Below are 16,855 nucleotides of genomic sequence, written 5' to 3' on the forward strand. Positions count from 1 at the left end.
TCGAGCCGAGGGGGGGCAGCGTACTGGGGATACAGAAGCTCAACACGACTTTGCAACTTATCCGAACCTCGTTCTAAAAATGGGATTGACTCTAAACAGAAAAGAAGTCACACGAAGTGCACCCTTCTTCATGATTTAGAAGACTCAAAGAGGAGATGGGTTTCAGCACAGTTTATATACAGTTCACAAAATATCAAAGCGGTAAAAGCATCATTTTGCATATTAAGCACATATCATATAAGAATATCAGATAATAAAGTCAAAATACAACAATTTATTAAGCTCGAATTTCTAACCCTGAACCAGTGGTTCTGGGTAAAGCCTCCACAGCAGAGTCGCCAGAGCTGTCACACCTCCTTTTTCGCCCACGCCGCCGCAAAGGAGCGCGGAAGGGAGTTTTTTCCAATTAAAAGACAATCGAAACAGGATTTATTTATTTATTTCAGAGTGGCCACTTGGGAGATTTATTGTGTCTCAAGTCACCGGTTGAATCCCGAATCGAGGAAAAAGAATGACTATGTTTAACAGTCTGCGCACCAGAAATCCGGATAAGGAATTTTGTTAACCCGGGAGAAGGTGTTAGGCATTCCCGAGTTCCGTGGTTCTAGCACGGTCGCTCAACTGTCATATTCGGCTTGATTATCTGATTTTATACAATTATGAACTTATGTGCAAACTTTAAACTCTTTACCGCTTTTATTATTATTATTATTATTTTAACAGAGAATTACAACATTGTGAAAAACGTATCTCGAGCCACGTCACATCAATGTACCCGTGGTTATTGACACATTTCAACTCCGTTGAGATTTGGATTTGGGTCACATAAATGTGCACCCGAATTTAAGAGTATAACATTATTAAAGACGAGCCTAAAGCGACTAGCGTATCATTATTTTGGGTAGGGCCGTAAAATTGACTAAACGGCCCGTCCCTAAGTCTAAGTATTTTAAAACAAATAATTATTGAGGGTGCCACAATTTTGTATTTATTTTGGCGAAGCACGCCTCATTTATTTTAAGGATATCCTAAAGTGACTACATTTCTATTAAATTCGTCTCTAAAATAAAAGAGAAAAAATCCTAATTAATTACATGCTTTAACTAAATTTAGCTACATGTTCACGATTAACCTAATGTTGACAGTATTAAAACCTTCATAGCTAGTGAACTAATCAGTTTTGCCAAGCCGATTCACTAAAGACACCAACTTATGTTTCCTCTTATTCCAATTATTAAACAGTTTGACAGTAATGAGCATGCTTAAATATATACTACCTAATAATCAAGCTAAAAGCAAAGTATTATTTAATACATCACTACAAGATGCCTAGTTATGCAAAGCGACAGAAATTTACAGAATAATAATACATGAAATAGCCTAAATACAATTAGTAAAAGAAACAAAGAAAAAGCTAAATTAAAACTTCAAAGTTTCATTCTTCATATGTATTCATGCTTTCACATTTCAGCTTACAATATGCCAAAGTTACAGTTGTATACCTGGTATTGTCAATACAAGAAGATGAAGGTCAGCAAAGTAGTATGTAACACGGCAACATACAACAGCAGAAAGCCCAACACAGTAGCTTCAACACCTCAATCCAGAAGTCCCAGCAACACAGAGAAAACTAGTAAAAATGGAGAAGAAAAATAGTCCGGAAATCTCTCTTTGTTTTTTCTTTCTAGCTTTGAACTCTCTATGATGTTCTTCCACTCTTAATATTTCAGAAAATTTGGTTCTATCTTTTTTACTCTCTCCAAAATGAATTTTGTCCCTGTATATCCAATGTATCCAGAGTGTATATCGAGTGTATACCTCTCTCTCCACCCCCTCTTTTTTTCTTCTATCTATCTAGTTTTTCTTCTTTTTGGAACCCCATTCTTTCTAAATTTTCTCTTCTATTTATAGCAAAATTTTCAGATTTGTTTTTTTTTTAAATTAAAAGAAATCCCACTTACAAATTGCTTTTATTTTTTTAGAAAAAGAAATCCCACCTTTATTTACTTTTATTTTTAAATTCCAACTTTAATTACTTTTATCTTATTTAAAATCTCACTTTTTATTTTTTAAAAATAGAATCTCACTTTATTTAACTTTTCTTTAAAAAAAACAAACCACTATCTTTTCTTTTTCTTTTAAAAATGCTACTTTCAATTACTTTAAATTTTTTAAATTTTTAGATACCTTTATATTTATTTTTTAATTCCAACCTTATTTTACTTTTTAATTTTTTTAAAATTTCCACAAAACTTTTTATTTTTTTAAATTTTCTACATTCTTTTACTTTTTTTTAAAAGAGAATTCCACCTATTTTTACTTTTATATTTTTTTTATTCAATAATTCCCTTTTTCTTATTTTTTAAATCATTCCCGAAATTATTATTTTTTAAAAAAAAAAAATAAGTATTTTTATATAAAAAAAACAAAAAATAATAATAAAAATATTAATAGTGATAATTCAGCTTTTAATTTTTTTGGTATTTTTATCCTATAATAAAAAGTGTAATAAAGCTAAAATAATAGTAGGTTAAAACCCCCTAAAATATTTACATAAAAGAAGTGATAAAAAATTAAATGTTGTCAAAAATTAGGTGTTCACATCGTCTATTGTGATAGTCAAAGTGCAATAGACCTTAGCAAAAACTCTATGTACCATGAAAGGACCAAACACATAGATGTGAGATATCATTGGATTTGTGAGCAGGTGGAGACCGAATCTTTACAGGTCAAAAAGATTCACACAAGCGAAAATCACTCATTTCTTATGCCAAAGGTACAACGGTAAAACCTTGTGACTACTGTTTATTTGGTAAGCAGCATAGAGTCTCATTTCAGACATCGTCTGAAAGAAAATTGAATATACTTGATTTAGTATATTCTGATGTTTGCGGCCCAATGGAAATTGAATCAATGGGCGGTAACAAATATTTTGTTACTTTTATTGATGATGCTTCACGAAAATTATGGGTTTATATTTTGAAAACCAAAGATCAGGTGTTTCAAGTTTTCCAGAAGTTTCATGCTCTAGTAGAAAGGGAGACGGGTCGAAAGCTAAAGCGTCTCCGAAGTGACAATGGAGGTGAGTACACTTCAAGGGAATTTGAAGAGTATTGTTCAAGTCATGGGATCAGACATGAAAAGACAGTTCCTGGAACCCCACAGCACAATGGCGTAGCCGAGAGGATGAACCGCACCATTGTGGAGAAGGTGAGAAGCATGCTCAGAATGGCTAAACTGCCTAAGTCATTCTGGGGTGAAGCAGTTCAGACAGCCTGTTACCTGATCAATAGGAGTCCATCAGTTCCGTTGGCGTTTGAAATCCCAGAGAGAGTTTGGACCAACAAGGAGGTGTCCTACTCGCATCTGAAGGTGTTCGGTTGCAGAGCTTTTGCACATGTACCAAAAGAGCAGAGAACAAAGCTGGATGATAAATCTGTTCCCTGCATATTTATCGGATATGGAGATGAAGAGTTCGGGTACAGACTGTGGGATCCTGTAAAGAAGAAGGTCATCAGAAGCAGAGATGTAGTCTTCCGAGAAAGTGAAGTTGGAACTGCTGCTGATATGTCAGAAAAGGCGAAGAATGGTATAATTCCTAACCTTTGTTACTATTCCTTCTACTTCTAACAATCCCACAAGTGCAGAAAGTACGACCGACGAGGTTGCCGAGCAGGGGGAGCAACCTGGTGAGGTTATTGAGCAGGGGGAGCAACTTGATGAAGGTGTCGAGGAAGTGGAGCACCCCACTCAGGGAGAAGAACAACCTCAACCTCTGAGGAGATCAGAGAGGCCAAGGGTAGAGTCATGCAGGTACCCTTCCACAGAGTATGTCCTCATCAGTGATGAGGGGGAGCCAGAAAGTCTTAAGGAGGTGTTGTCCCATCCAGAAAAGAACCAGTGGATGAAAGCTATGCAAGAAGAGATGGAATCTCTACAGAAAAATGGCACATACAAGCTGGTTGAACTTCCAAAGGGTAAAAGACCACTCAAATGCAAATGGGTCTTTAAACTCAAGAAAGATGGAAATGGCAAGCTGGTCAGATACAAAGCTCGATTGGTGGTTAAAGGCTTCGAACAAAAGAAAGGTATTGATTTTGACGAAATTTTCTCACCTGTTGTCAAAATGACTTCTATTCGAACAATTTTGAGCTTAGCAGCTAGCCTAGATCTTGAAGTGGAGCAGTTGGATGTGAAAACTGCATTTCTTCATGGAGATTTGGAAGAGGAGATTTATATGGAGCAGCCAGAAGGATTTGAAGTAGCTGGAAAGAAACACATGGTGTGCAAATTGAATAAGAGTCTTTATGGATTGAAGCAGGCACCAAGGCAGTGGTACATGAAGTTTGACTCATTCATGAAAAGTCAAACATACCTAAAGACCTATTCTGATCCATGTGTATACTTCAAAAGATTTTCTGAGAATAACTTTATTATATTGTTGTTGTATGTGGATGACATGTTAATTGTAGGAAAAGACAAGGGGTTGATAGCAAAGTTGAAAGGAGATCTGTCCAAGTCATTTGATATGAAGGACTTGGGCCCAGCACAACAAATTCTAGGGATGAAGATAGTTCGAGAGAGAACAAGTAGAAAGTTGTGGCTATCTCAGGAGAAGTACATTGAACGTGTACTAGAACGCTTCAACATGAAGAATGCTAAGCCAGTCAGCACACCTCTTGCTGGTCATCTAAAGTTGAGTAAGAAGATGTGTCCTACAACAGTGGAGGAGAAAGGGAACATGGCTAAAGTTCCTTATTCTTCAGCAGTCGGAAGCTTGATGTATGCAATGGTATGTACTAGACCTGATATTGCTCACGCAGTTGGTGTTGTCAGCAGGTTTCTTGAAAATCCTGGAAAGGAACATTGGGAAGCAGTCAAGTGGATACTCAGGTACCTGAGAGGTACCACGGGAGATTGTTTGTGCTTTGGAGGATCTGATCCAATCTTGAAGGGCTATACAGATGTTGATATGGCATGTGACATTGATAATAGAAAATCCACTACTGGATATTTGTTTACATTTTCAGGGGGAGCTATATCATGGCAGTCGAGGTTGCAGAAGTGTGTTGCACTCTCTACAACTGAAGCGGAGTATATTGCCACTACAGAAACTGGCAAGGAGATGATATGGCTCAAATGGTTCCTTCAAGAGCTTGGATTGCATCAGAAGGAGTATGTCGTCTATTGTGACAGTCAAAGTGCAATAGCCTTAGCAAGAACTCTATGTAGCATGCAAGGACCAAACACATAGATGTGAGATATCATTGGATTCGTAAGCAGGTGGAGAACGAATCTTTACAGGTTTAAAAGATTCACACAAGCGAAAATCCTGCGGATATGCTGACCAAAGTGGTACCAAGAGACAAGTTTGAGCTATGCAAAGAACTTGTCCGCATACACTCAAACTAGAAACTGCGAAGTTACCTCCTTCGGGTGAATGGGACTGGATGGGGAGATCTGTGGGGTCCAGTCCACATTTTAAGGAAGTTGTTCTCTTCCTTTCTTCTTCATTTTCAAAGTTGGCAGAAGCAGACAACCCACGTTTCTCATTTTTCTGTCAAAAATGACAGGCTGCAGAAGTTGAGAGGTCAAGGTTGGTAGGCATATTTTGCCTATAAAATGAGAGTTTCGGCTCTCATTCTTTTATCACAATCTCAGAGGAAAATATATCTGGATTCTCTCTCACTAGCTTCCCTCTCGCTTGACTCACTCTGATTCTGCACTTGCCGAGTGAGCATAGCTTGCAATCACTCTGAGTCTCGCTAATTGCTCTGATCCATTTGCTTATTCTTCTCTCCTTTTGCGCTAGACCGAGTTCGTTCATTCTCATTCGTAGTAGGGGGCTTCGCTGACAGAGTGCTATACATTGTCTAGCCTTCGTCAACTTTCAACAGTCTTCTGCTTACGCCGCTAAAGAAGCCTTCAAACCAATCAAGAGTGAGGCGGACTAGCGACCGGCTGGCAACCAATAAAGAATCAGAGTGACCGGCAAGCGACATGAGCGAAGGAAAAGCCTCGTCTAGCAACAAAGAGACGAGTGACCGCAAGCTAGCAACAACAAAAGAATGAGCGACAGCAGCTCGAAAGGCTTTAAGCATCTCGGTGCTATATTATTATTCCGTTTTTATTACCATGAATATTATTTTGATAGGGGGTTTATTCCCGACAGAAATCACTTAAATAGAGTTTATGAATTAGAGGATTAAGCAACTTATAAACGCTTTCTTAAACAAGTTAAAGAATTTGCATTGAAGTTAGATACAAAATCTTTATAAATAATGTGTTGATTTTTTTCTAGTTCATCATATTGAGAACTATTATATGCAAATGGGAAAATGCACTAAAGATGGTCATGTGCTAAGATATGATGTCAAATTGGAAAGCGTTCTTGCTTGATCTCCATCCATGTCCAATAGAAACGTATGATCCAAAATCCATATCTGGACATGAGTCAATTAATTCTAAGGAATTATACATAAAACTGAATCTCCTTAAACCAAAAGAAAAAAAATTGAACGATTGTCTGATCCAACTACCACTTAGTTTCTCATGTGTTGTATACTACTATAAGTTAAATTGACCAAATTCCAGCGAAGCATGCGGGATATCGAAGATTTTAACAGCCTAAAATATTCTATTAAACTGAAAATATCAAAGGGAAGAAAAAAAAAGGTCGATATTATATGCCTCGTAGGTTACTGAATTAAATTATTCGTTTCTTTTCCTTCACCCGTTCCTAAAGGATACACGTTACTTCTCCTCCGTCGAGGGAACTCATGTGCTCCTTCATTCGAATAATACTGTATTCATCTGTTCCAGTATAAAAAAATAATTAAACACACTAAAAAACTAAGGGTCAAAATGTTAGGACCCGGTGGCACTAAACACTACTGCACAGCGGAATAAAATAAATGATCAACGAAACCAAAAATAAATGACACAATAATTAACGTGGTTCACCTAAAACGTTTAGGCTACGTCCACAAATCCGACACCAACTTCCACTAAAACATTTAGCAGGCATACAAAGAGAGACTTCCCCAATAATTTGGAGGTACAACAATTCCTGAGCTCTACCCAAAATAGTGGCGCACACAAAAGTGTTTCCCGAAAAATACCCGACTAGTATTTCTACTCACTATTTTGTCACTCCCCTGTTAGGAAACATTCCTAAAGGAACTATATCTCTCTCCCTCTCAAACTCTTTCTTCTTGAGTTTTGATATATTTTTTTGGTGTGTTATACAATGAAATGGAAGGGGGTATTTATAGTTTTGAGATAGGGACCAAAAGTGCAAATCTCACCTACCAAGAAGGATCAATTTGCAATATTCCCATCTCACCTACCACTCATTGCATCATTGCTTATCTCACTAAGGAGAGTTGCATCATTGCTTACCTCTCCCATACATCACCATAATTGTTGGAAAAACTAACAATTCTCCCCCTTCCAACTATATGGTGGATCCACTATCCCTGCAGCTTCTCTACAGAACTCAAACTTCCCTTTCGGTAAAGTCTTGGTCAACATGTCCGATCCATTTTCGTCTGTATGGATCTTTTCAAGCCGCAACATCCTCTTCTCCAACACATCCCTGATCCAATTATATCTCACATCAATATGTTTGGATCTGGAATGGAATGAGGCATTCTTCGCAAGGTGGATAGCACTTTGACTATCACAAAATAACTGATAACCGTCTTGCGAAAATCCAAGTTCAGTTAAGAACTTCTTCATCCATATCAATTCTTTGCAAGCCTCCGTTGCTGCGATGAATTCAGCTTCAGTAGTTGATAATGCAACACATTTTTGCAACTTTGATTGCCATGACACAGCTCCCCCTGAAAAGTTAATCAAGTATCCTGAAGTTGATTTTCTAGAATCAACATCTCCGGCCATATCTGCATCAGTATAGCCAACCAACACAGGGTTGTCTTCTCCAAAACATAAGCATAGTTTGGAGGTTCCTCGAAGATACCTGAGAATCCACTTAACAGCATCCCAATGTTCCTTTCCTGGATTAGAAAGAAATCTACTTACCACTCCTACAGCGTGAGCGATATCTGGCCGTGTACAAACCATGGCATACATCAAACTTCCTACTGCTGAAGCATATGGAATCCGCTCCATCTTTCTTCTCTCATCATCTGTTGACGGGCTTTGCTTGGTGCTCAATCTAAAGTGGTTAGCAAGAGGACAGCTAACTGCTTTAGTTTTCTCCATGTTGAACCGTTGAAGTACCTTCTCGATGTACTTCTCCTGAGACAACCATAACTTCTTGGCTTCTCGGTCTCGCATAATCCTCATCCCAAGGATCTGTTTTGCTGGCCCCAAGTCTTTCATGGCGAAGAACTTGCTTAGCTGTTCTTTTAAGCTATTAATTCTGGAAACATTCCGGCCAACAATCAACATATCATCCACATAGAGCAATAGGATGATGAAATCATCGTCAGAAAACTTCTGAGCGAACACACAATGGTCTGAAGTTGTCTTCTTGTAGCCGTGTTGCCCCATCACCGACTCGAACTTCTTGTACCACTGCCTTGGTGCCTGTTTTAAGCCATAGAGGCTTTTCCTCAATCTACAAACGCAGTCCTCTTTCCCCTTTTGCTGGAAACCGTCTGGTTGCTCCATGTATATCTCCTCTTCCAAATCACCATGTAGGAAGGCGGTTTTTACATCCATCTGCTCAACCTCCAGGTTGAGGCTTGCTGCTAATCCCAGCACCGTGCGTATTGAGGTCATTTTCACAACTGGTGAGAATATTTCATCAAAGTCAATGCCTTTCCTTTGATTGAAACCTTTGACGACCAATCTTGCTTTGAATCTCGGAAGGGAATTGTGTTCATCATGCTTCATCTTGAACACCCACTTATTCTTCAAAGCTCTCTTGCCTTTCGGCAACTTCACCAGCTCAAACGTCTTGTTCTCATGCAAGGATTTCATCTCGTCTTGCATGGCTTCTATCCACTTCTCCTTATGTTCATCATCAATAGCTTCTTCAAAGCTGTCGGGTTCTCCCCCGTCAGTGAGTAACACATACTCATGTGGAGAATATCTGGTAGACTGTTGCACAACTCTTCCAGATCTTGTGTGATAAGGAGGGTTATTGAGGATTGGTGGTTGAGGTTGATCCTCCTCGTCTGCATCATCATCACCATTGTCCTCGTTACCTTCAGTATCTGCTGGTTCATCTTCATTAGGAAGATCAGGGGCTTCAGGTTGATTATCCTGAACATCATCTCCAACTTGTCTCGGCACCACTGTTGGAGGCAACTCAAACTCAGCAGAATCATCAGTGGACTTCTCTACTTTGTCAATGTCTTCAATTGTTTGGTCCTCAACGAACACGACATCTCGACTCCTGACGAGCTTCTTCTGCACCGGATCATAGAACTTATAGCCAAGCATGTCTTGACCATAGCCGATGAATACACACTCCCTTGTCTTGACATCAAGTTTGCTCCTTTCATCTTTCGGAACATGGACATAGGCTTTGCAGCCAAATACCCGTAATTGATCATAAGAGATATCTCTTCCTGACCAAATCTTTTCTGGAGCCTCGTACTGAAGAGGGACACAGGGTGAATGGTTCAGCACATAGGCTGCTGTAACTAGAGCTTCACCCCAGAAAGCCTTTGGTAACTTTGAATGAGAGAGTAAACATCTGGTTCTCTCGATCAAAGTTCTGTTCATCCTCTCAGCCAAGCCATTCAACTGGGGAGTTTTAGGAGGTGTGAACTGATGTCGAATACCATGCTCTTTACAGTAAGCATCAAATTGACCCTGGTATTCACCGCCATTGTCTGTCCGGATGCACTTCAACTTCTTACCAGTCTCTCTTTCCACCAAGGTCAGAAACTGTTTGAAAACTTGAAACACTTGATCCTTGGTCTTCAGCGTGTATACCCATGTCTTTCGTGAATGATCATCAATAAAGGTCACGAAATATCGGGCACCACCGAGGGACTTCTTGAAAGGTCCACATACATCTGAGTGTACCAGATCCAACACATTTTGCCTTCTGGAAGGAGGGAATCTTTTGAACGAAACTCTGTTTTGTTTCCCAGCTAAACAGTCAGCACACTTCTTCAACTGGATCTGGTTTAGACCTGGTAAGGCGTTCTTCTTTACCAAACGCGCCATTGACTTCTCACTCATGTGGCCAAGACGTCTATGCCACAACTTGATATTGCTATCATTCTCCGCAACATTTATAACTTGTTGGGAGATGCTCGCCTGGGTCACGTACAACTTTGACTGCTTCGTGCCCCGCGCCACCACCAATGAGCCCTTCGTGAGCTTCCATTGGCCATTATGGAAGGTATTGCAGTAACCTTCCTCATCGAGCTTGTCTACGGAGATCAGATTCAGGCGCATATCTGGAACATGCCTGACATCTCTTAAAAGTAGCTTCATCCCATTCATGGTCTCTAGGCAAACATCACCTTTGCCTACAACTGTTGAGAAATTGGCATTTCCCATCTTTACACGACCAAAGTCTCCAGGTGTGTAAGATGAGAAGAGTTCTCTCCGTGGCGTCGCATGAATGGTAGCCCCACTATCAATCACCCAGGTCATCTCTTGGGTTGTCAGATTGATAATGTCGTCATCGTAGACAACGTTGAACTCACCAAAGGAGTTCGTTTCATCATCACTGCTTTCTTCGGGCTTCACCTTTTTGCCTTTGTTCTTCTTCTGGTCATTCTGGAACTGTCGGCAAAATCTTTTGATATGCCCCTTCTTTTTGCAGTAATGGCACTCAACATTTGCAAATTTGTTGGATTTACCTCTGCTCTTATCTCTGTTACTCTGGCTCTTATTTTGACTTCTCCCCCTGGTCGTAACAGCCAACACCTCTGACTGTGAAGAAGATGTTCCTTGTGATCGGCGTCTCATTTCTTCATTCAGAATGCCACTCTTGACTGTCTCCATGTTTACCACACCGTTGGGTGCAGAATTGGTGATTGAAACCTTCAAGGTTTCCCATGACTCTGGGAGTGTTGCCAGCACCATAAGAGCAAGTACCTCGTCATCGAACTTTATGCCCATTCCCGACAACTGGTCGACAATCCCTTGTATTTCATTAAGGTGATCTGCCACAGTTGTCCCTTCTACATATTTTACTTGCATTAATTTTGTCAAGTAAAATAATTTGTTGTTACCTGTTTTAGAGGCATACAACTCTTCGAGCTTGTCCCATAACGACCTTGCATGTGTCACACCAGAAATGTGGTTGTACACATTGTCTTCAACAAATTGCCGTATGTAGCCGCACACTTGGTTGTGCTCAAATTCCCAGTCCTCGTCTGACTTATCTTCAGGTTTCTGAGAACTGAACACCGGCAGGTGCATCTTTGTCACGAACAGGAGATCCTTCATCTTGTTTCTCCATAAGTGATAATTTGTGCCATTCAGGTTGACCATCTTGCTTGTCCTCGCCTCCATTTAGATCAGAATTTGACAGACTTCTGCAATCTAAAAAAATTCCGACGGTGAATAGTAACCGTGGATATGAATAGTGCCCGTATGGATGAATAGTACTCGTACGTATGAATAGTACCGTACGTATGAATAGTACTCTAACCAAAGCTCTGATGCCACTTGTTAGGACCCGGTGGCACTAAACACTACTGCACAGCGGAATAAAATAAATGATCAACGAAACCAAAAATAAATGACACAATATTTAACGTGGTTCACCTAAAACGTTTAGGCTACGTCCACAAATCCGACACCAACTTCCACTAAAACATTTAGCAGGCATACAAAGAGAGACTTCCCCAATAATTTGGAGGTACAACAATTCCTGAGCTCTACCCAAAATAGTGGCGCACACAAAAGTGTTTCCCGAAAAATACCCGACTAGTATTTCTACTCACTATTTTGTCACTCCCCTGTTAGGAAACATTCCTAAAGGAACTATATCTCTCTCCCTCTCAAACTCTTTCTTCTTGAGTTTTGATATATATTTTTTTGGTGTGTTATACAATGAAATGGAAGGGGGTATTTATAGTTTTGAGATAGGGACCAAAAGTGCAAATCTCACCTACCAAGAAGGATCAATTTGCAATATTCTCATCTCACCTACCACTCATTGCATCATTGCTTATCTCACTAAGGAGAGTTGCATCATTGCTTACCTCTCTCATACATCACAATAATTGTTGGAAAAACTAACACAAAATATATATATATATATATGTATGTATATCCCAGTATGTGATACTATTTAAGAAAACAAGTACTTCTTTTATCCCAGTATGTGATACTATTTTCTATTTAATCCATACCAAAAAAAGAATGATATCTTTTTATGCTTATTAACAATTTAATGTTAAACTTTTCATGTTACTCTTAGTAAGATAATTTATAACCACAAAAGTTTGTATGGCTTAATCTCAAAAGTTTTTCTTTTTTTTTCTTAAACCTCATACCTAGCTAATCAAATACTCTTACATATTTTGGGACGAGGGTATAGTAACATAAGATCGCTCCCCATGTAATTGTGCGCACAATATGCTCTTAATGCACATATCGACATGAAATATGTATACTTACAAATAGAAAAAAGTCAAAGATATCGATGTACTTTTAAAAATTCACGTTTATTAAACGACTAAGATTTTATTTTTTTGATAATACAATTATATTAACTTTTTTAATATCTTCAACTTTATGTTCGATTAAAAGCTTTAATAGCAAATTGGAATTTTCGTTGGTAACTTTTAAACATACCCTAGTAGGAGCCCTGGCTATACAACCTGGGTCTCATCCTTTGTCAAAAAGCTAAAATGGTCCAATCGTAGTAGAACGAAGAAAAAACATGTTCAATGGGTACAGCAATTTTTAGGCCCACCGACTAGGACAGCCTTTGAATTTTTTTCCAAAAGTAAATTTGCTTAACTGATTGGATCAAAAATTCATTATTCCACATGTCATTTTCATATTGGGTTTACCGATTACAATCTCCTATTGGCTGTTTTGACGAAAGTTTAGGTTCCAAGGAAGAAAAAGTTAAGCTCTATGCTCCGAGTATAAAAATATATCTACACAATCGAACTAGGATAATTATTTAATATTTACATGTAAATACAACAACAACAACAACAATAACCCAGTGTAATCCCGCAAGTGGGGTCTGGGGATGGTAATATGTACGCAGACCTTACCTCTACCCGAGGGGCAGAGAAGTTGTTTCCAGGAGACCCTCGGCTCAAAGAGGCAACAAGAGACACTATATTAGTACTATCAATAGACTCATAATAAAATAACATAAAATGTCATAAAATCCATAACATAACATAAATACCATAAAATAACAAAGTAACAACAATATAAGAGATATAGGAAATACGAGAAAGATGTAAGGTATACTAATACACAACAGATAAAGCCCATCATCAGTAGTTGATCAATAGCATCCTAAGACTAATTCCTAACTGGCTAGTCTCACTCTAGTGAGCTGTAAAAAAGACATCACAATTTCCCCTAACCTACAACCTTAATGCTCGATCTCCATAATTCCCTGTTTAGGGTCATGTCCTCAGTAACCCTAAGTCGCGCCATATCCTGCCTGATCACCTCTCCCCAATACTTCTTAGGTCTCCCTCTACCTCTCCTCGTACCCACCATAGTCAGTCGCTCATACATTCTCACTGGTGCATCAGTGTTCCTCCTCTGAATGTGCCTGAACCATCTGAGTCTTGCTTCCCGCATCTTGTCCTCCATGGGGGCCACACCCACCTTCTCTCGAATATCTTCATTTCTAATCTTATCCTTCCTTGTATGCCCGCACATCCACCTCAACATCCTCATCTCTGCAACTTTCATCCTCTGGATGTGTGAGATCTTCACCGGCCAACACTCGGTCCCATACAACATAGCAGGCCTAACCACTGCCCTATAAAATTTACCTTTCAGTAACAGTGGCACTTTCTTGTCACACAGGACTCCCGTCGCTAACCTCCATTTCATCCACCCCACCCCTATACGGTGTGTGACATCCTCGTCGATCTCCCCGGACCCCTGAATAAACGACCCCAGGTACTTGAAACTACCCCTCTTAGGGATGACTTGAGAATCAAGCCTCACTTCCACTCCCGCTTCCGTCGGCTCTGCCCCAAATTTGCACTCAAGGTATTCCGTCTTCGTCCTGCTCAATCTGACTGTATTCGGGTAAAAATAATAATTAATCTCCTATTACAATTTAAAATTAAGACCACTTTGATCTGAAACAAGAAAGGCGACGCAACGGCATAATCGGTAAAAGCGGAGCCAGAATTTGAAACTTATGAGTTACTATTGGGTTTTAGTTGTTTTAAGTTATTGAGTTCTAAATTAATACTTTGTAATTATTCAATAAATTTCTCAAAGAGGAATATAAGATTTACACCAAACATACCAAGTTCAGCCGGTGATAACTGATTGAATCGTGGAAGTTGTTACATCTTTATAGGAGATAAGATTGCTCTCACACTATCACGTGCAAACTTAAAATGGAGTACTAATACTATTAACCTTTAGTAAATAAAGAGCCTAACAAAGTGATCGCGAGATAACGATATTGTAAGGAAAACCAAAGATTTTTCTACAACATTCCCAATCAATTTAGATGTGTTTGTTTGAGAGACCGAAATACAGGAATGTACATCATCACAGTTGAAGGGCCAGAAAATGACAATATCTGTTCAAATGTTTCAATAAGGACAGCTCAATTAGTTCTCAATCGGAACTTGTTAGATGGCCAAGTGAAAAAAAAATGTGTTTTCTTAATGCAGCAGCAGAAGAATTAAATTTTACCTGTTCCATTCAAAGTTCATCTGTATGATCTCTGAAGTGAGAAAACCAAAGCATGAGAAAAGGGAGAGATTACTGAAAAACCATAGGAATGGGTGGAATTGGAAAGCGTTTAATCAATCAGAAGGGAAAAGCTTTCCAACCCACCAATCCCCATAGTTTTCCTGATAAACTCATCTCCCATTTCAGATCTGCTAAACAAATCTCTACCAACCTACTTTGTGTATGTGAATTAATGAATGCAAAGGCGAGACTTTTTATAAGGGAAGCACAAGTGCAGGTCCAGGACAAAGTGTGGTGTGGCGGAAAGGGCTAGGAAGCTGACCTATTAAATGTTGTGGACTCTGGCATTTGGATAAGCATTCTCGTACGCTTATTTCATGACTTGTTCAATACTCTGGCCCCCCCACATTTTATTGCCCTTTCCCTACCTTGGAAAATTAATCTGTTTTTCTAATATATTAAGTACATTTAATATAGCATGAGGGATTTCTTTGTTTTTGTATACGGTCAAAATCGTATGCCTCCGACTTATAGGCTCGAGGGCCCGTCCTGAGTCCAAGTCCGGACAAGATCAAGTTCGAGCTTGAGGGACCACACCCGAGTTCGAAGGCGAAGCACGATGCAAATCGAGGTCGAGTGTGTTCGACCCCGAAATAGTACCGTTATGGATTTGTACCAGAACGAGTTAGATTCCTGTCACGTTCTCAAAGTCATGGCGCAAATCCCGAAATATGATTGTACTAGTTCGTACTAGACGGTTAGACAGTTGTACCAAGAATATTCCTTACTGTAAATAGAAATATTCCTTATTTAGGGTTCCCCTATTATAGAAAGAGGACATCAATCATTTGTAATACCACATAATCACTAAGAAAAGAATATATTCTCTACCTTTTTGCCTAATGTTCATCAACATTGCCTTTTAGCTCCTTTGTTCTTACTTTATTTTTATTACTTAATCATTCTTACTGCTTTAAGCCACCTCGAGGTCACTAAGCTCGAGGCCATCGCTAATGTTTCATTCACTTCTATCTTTCATCTCTACTTCATATTTCTTGATTATTAATTGGTATTAAACTAAATCACATATCTTTAAAATCACTAATCAAATTTAATTCTTACTCGTATTTTCGAGGTCAACAGTTTTAATGCCATTCTGGAATCAGGAATAGAGCTGTTCATGGATCGGATCGGATTTAACACATTTCAGATTCGAATTTTGAATTTTGGATTCTAGAAAATGTAATCCGAATTAATATCGGATCGGATTTTCGTAATTTCGGATCAGATTATTATGCCTCAAAGTTGCAAACTCATATGTATATTTTCTTTGTAAAAGAGGCAATACAATAAGAAAAATTCATGTTTATGCAATTATGAGAGTATAATGGTGTCAATATAGCTAAATCGAGCAATTGCAAAGGTAATAACTTGGAGGAAGATATAAAGGAAGTACTGGCTATCCGAAATTAAAGTTTAGTATTTATACATACCCTATTAATTTCGGATTTCGGATCGGCTCGTATCGGATTAAAATTATACCAATCCGAATCTGAAATCCGAAATTCGAAAATTTAATAAACACAATCCGAAATCTGATCTAATCCAAAATCCGAAATTGAACGGCTCGATTCGAATTTCGGATATCCGATCCAAATGAACAGCCTTTGTCAGGAATACCAGGGGTAAATGAGATTTAATTAAGCTTAATGCATATAAAAAAGATAAAGTAATATCCTAAGAAGATTCTTTTACTGGAATAACGTGGGTCTAATGTTTTGTCAGGATGAGATATTGTTGTTTGTTGATGCCGATGTTAAAAGAACGTGGAAAATGCAAGTGTCGGTGTGGTAGGTGGAAAATGTATATCACCTGATGTATTAGTGTATATCAATCGCGTATATCTATTTCTCTCCTGTATATAATGCATATTGATACATATGCAGAGGAGGAGCCAGAATTTCAAGCTTATGGGTTCGGGATTCTAATCGTTTTAAGTTACTGGGTTCTAACTTAATAATTTATACATATTTAATGAAATTTTTAAGAC

General features: G+C 38.7%; 1 long non-coding RNA gene across 1 annotated transcript; it reads right to left on the reverse strand.

Moving 5' to 3' along the window:
- Positions 1-14,347: 14,347 nt before the first annotated feature.
- LOC104226960 (uncharacterized) lies at positions 14,348-15,164 on the reverse strand. Its single transcript, XR_710970.2, has 2 exons — positions 14,806-15,164; positions 14,348-14,689 (listed from the first exon to the last, which is right to left on the reverse strand). It is a non-coding gene; the product is annotated as an uncharacterized lncRNA (long non-coding RNA).
- Between the last annotated feature and the right edge of the window lie 1,691 nt (positions 15,165-16,855).

Source organism: Nicotiana sylvestris, chromosome 3 (assembly GCF_000393655.2).
Source record: "Nicotiana sylvestris chromosome 3, ASM39365v2, whole genome shotgun sequence".
NCBI classification, from domain to species: domain Eukaryota; kingdom Viridiplantae; phylum Streptophyta; class Magnoliopsida; order Solanales; family Solanaceae; genus Nicotiana; species Nicotiana sylvestris.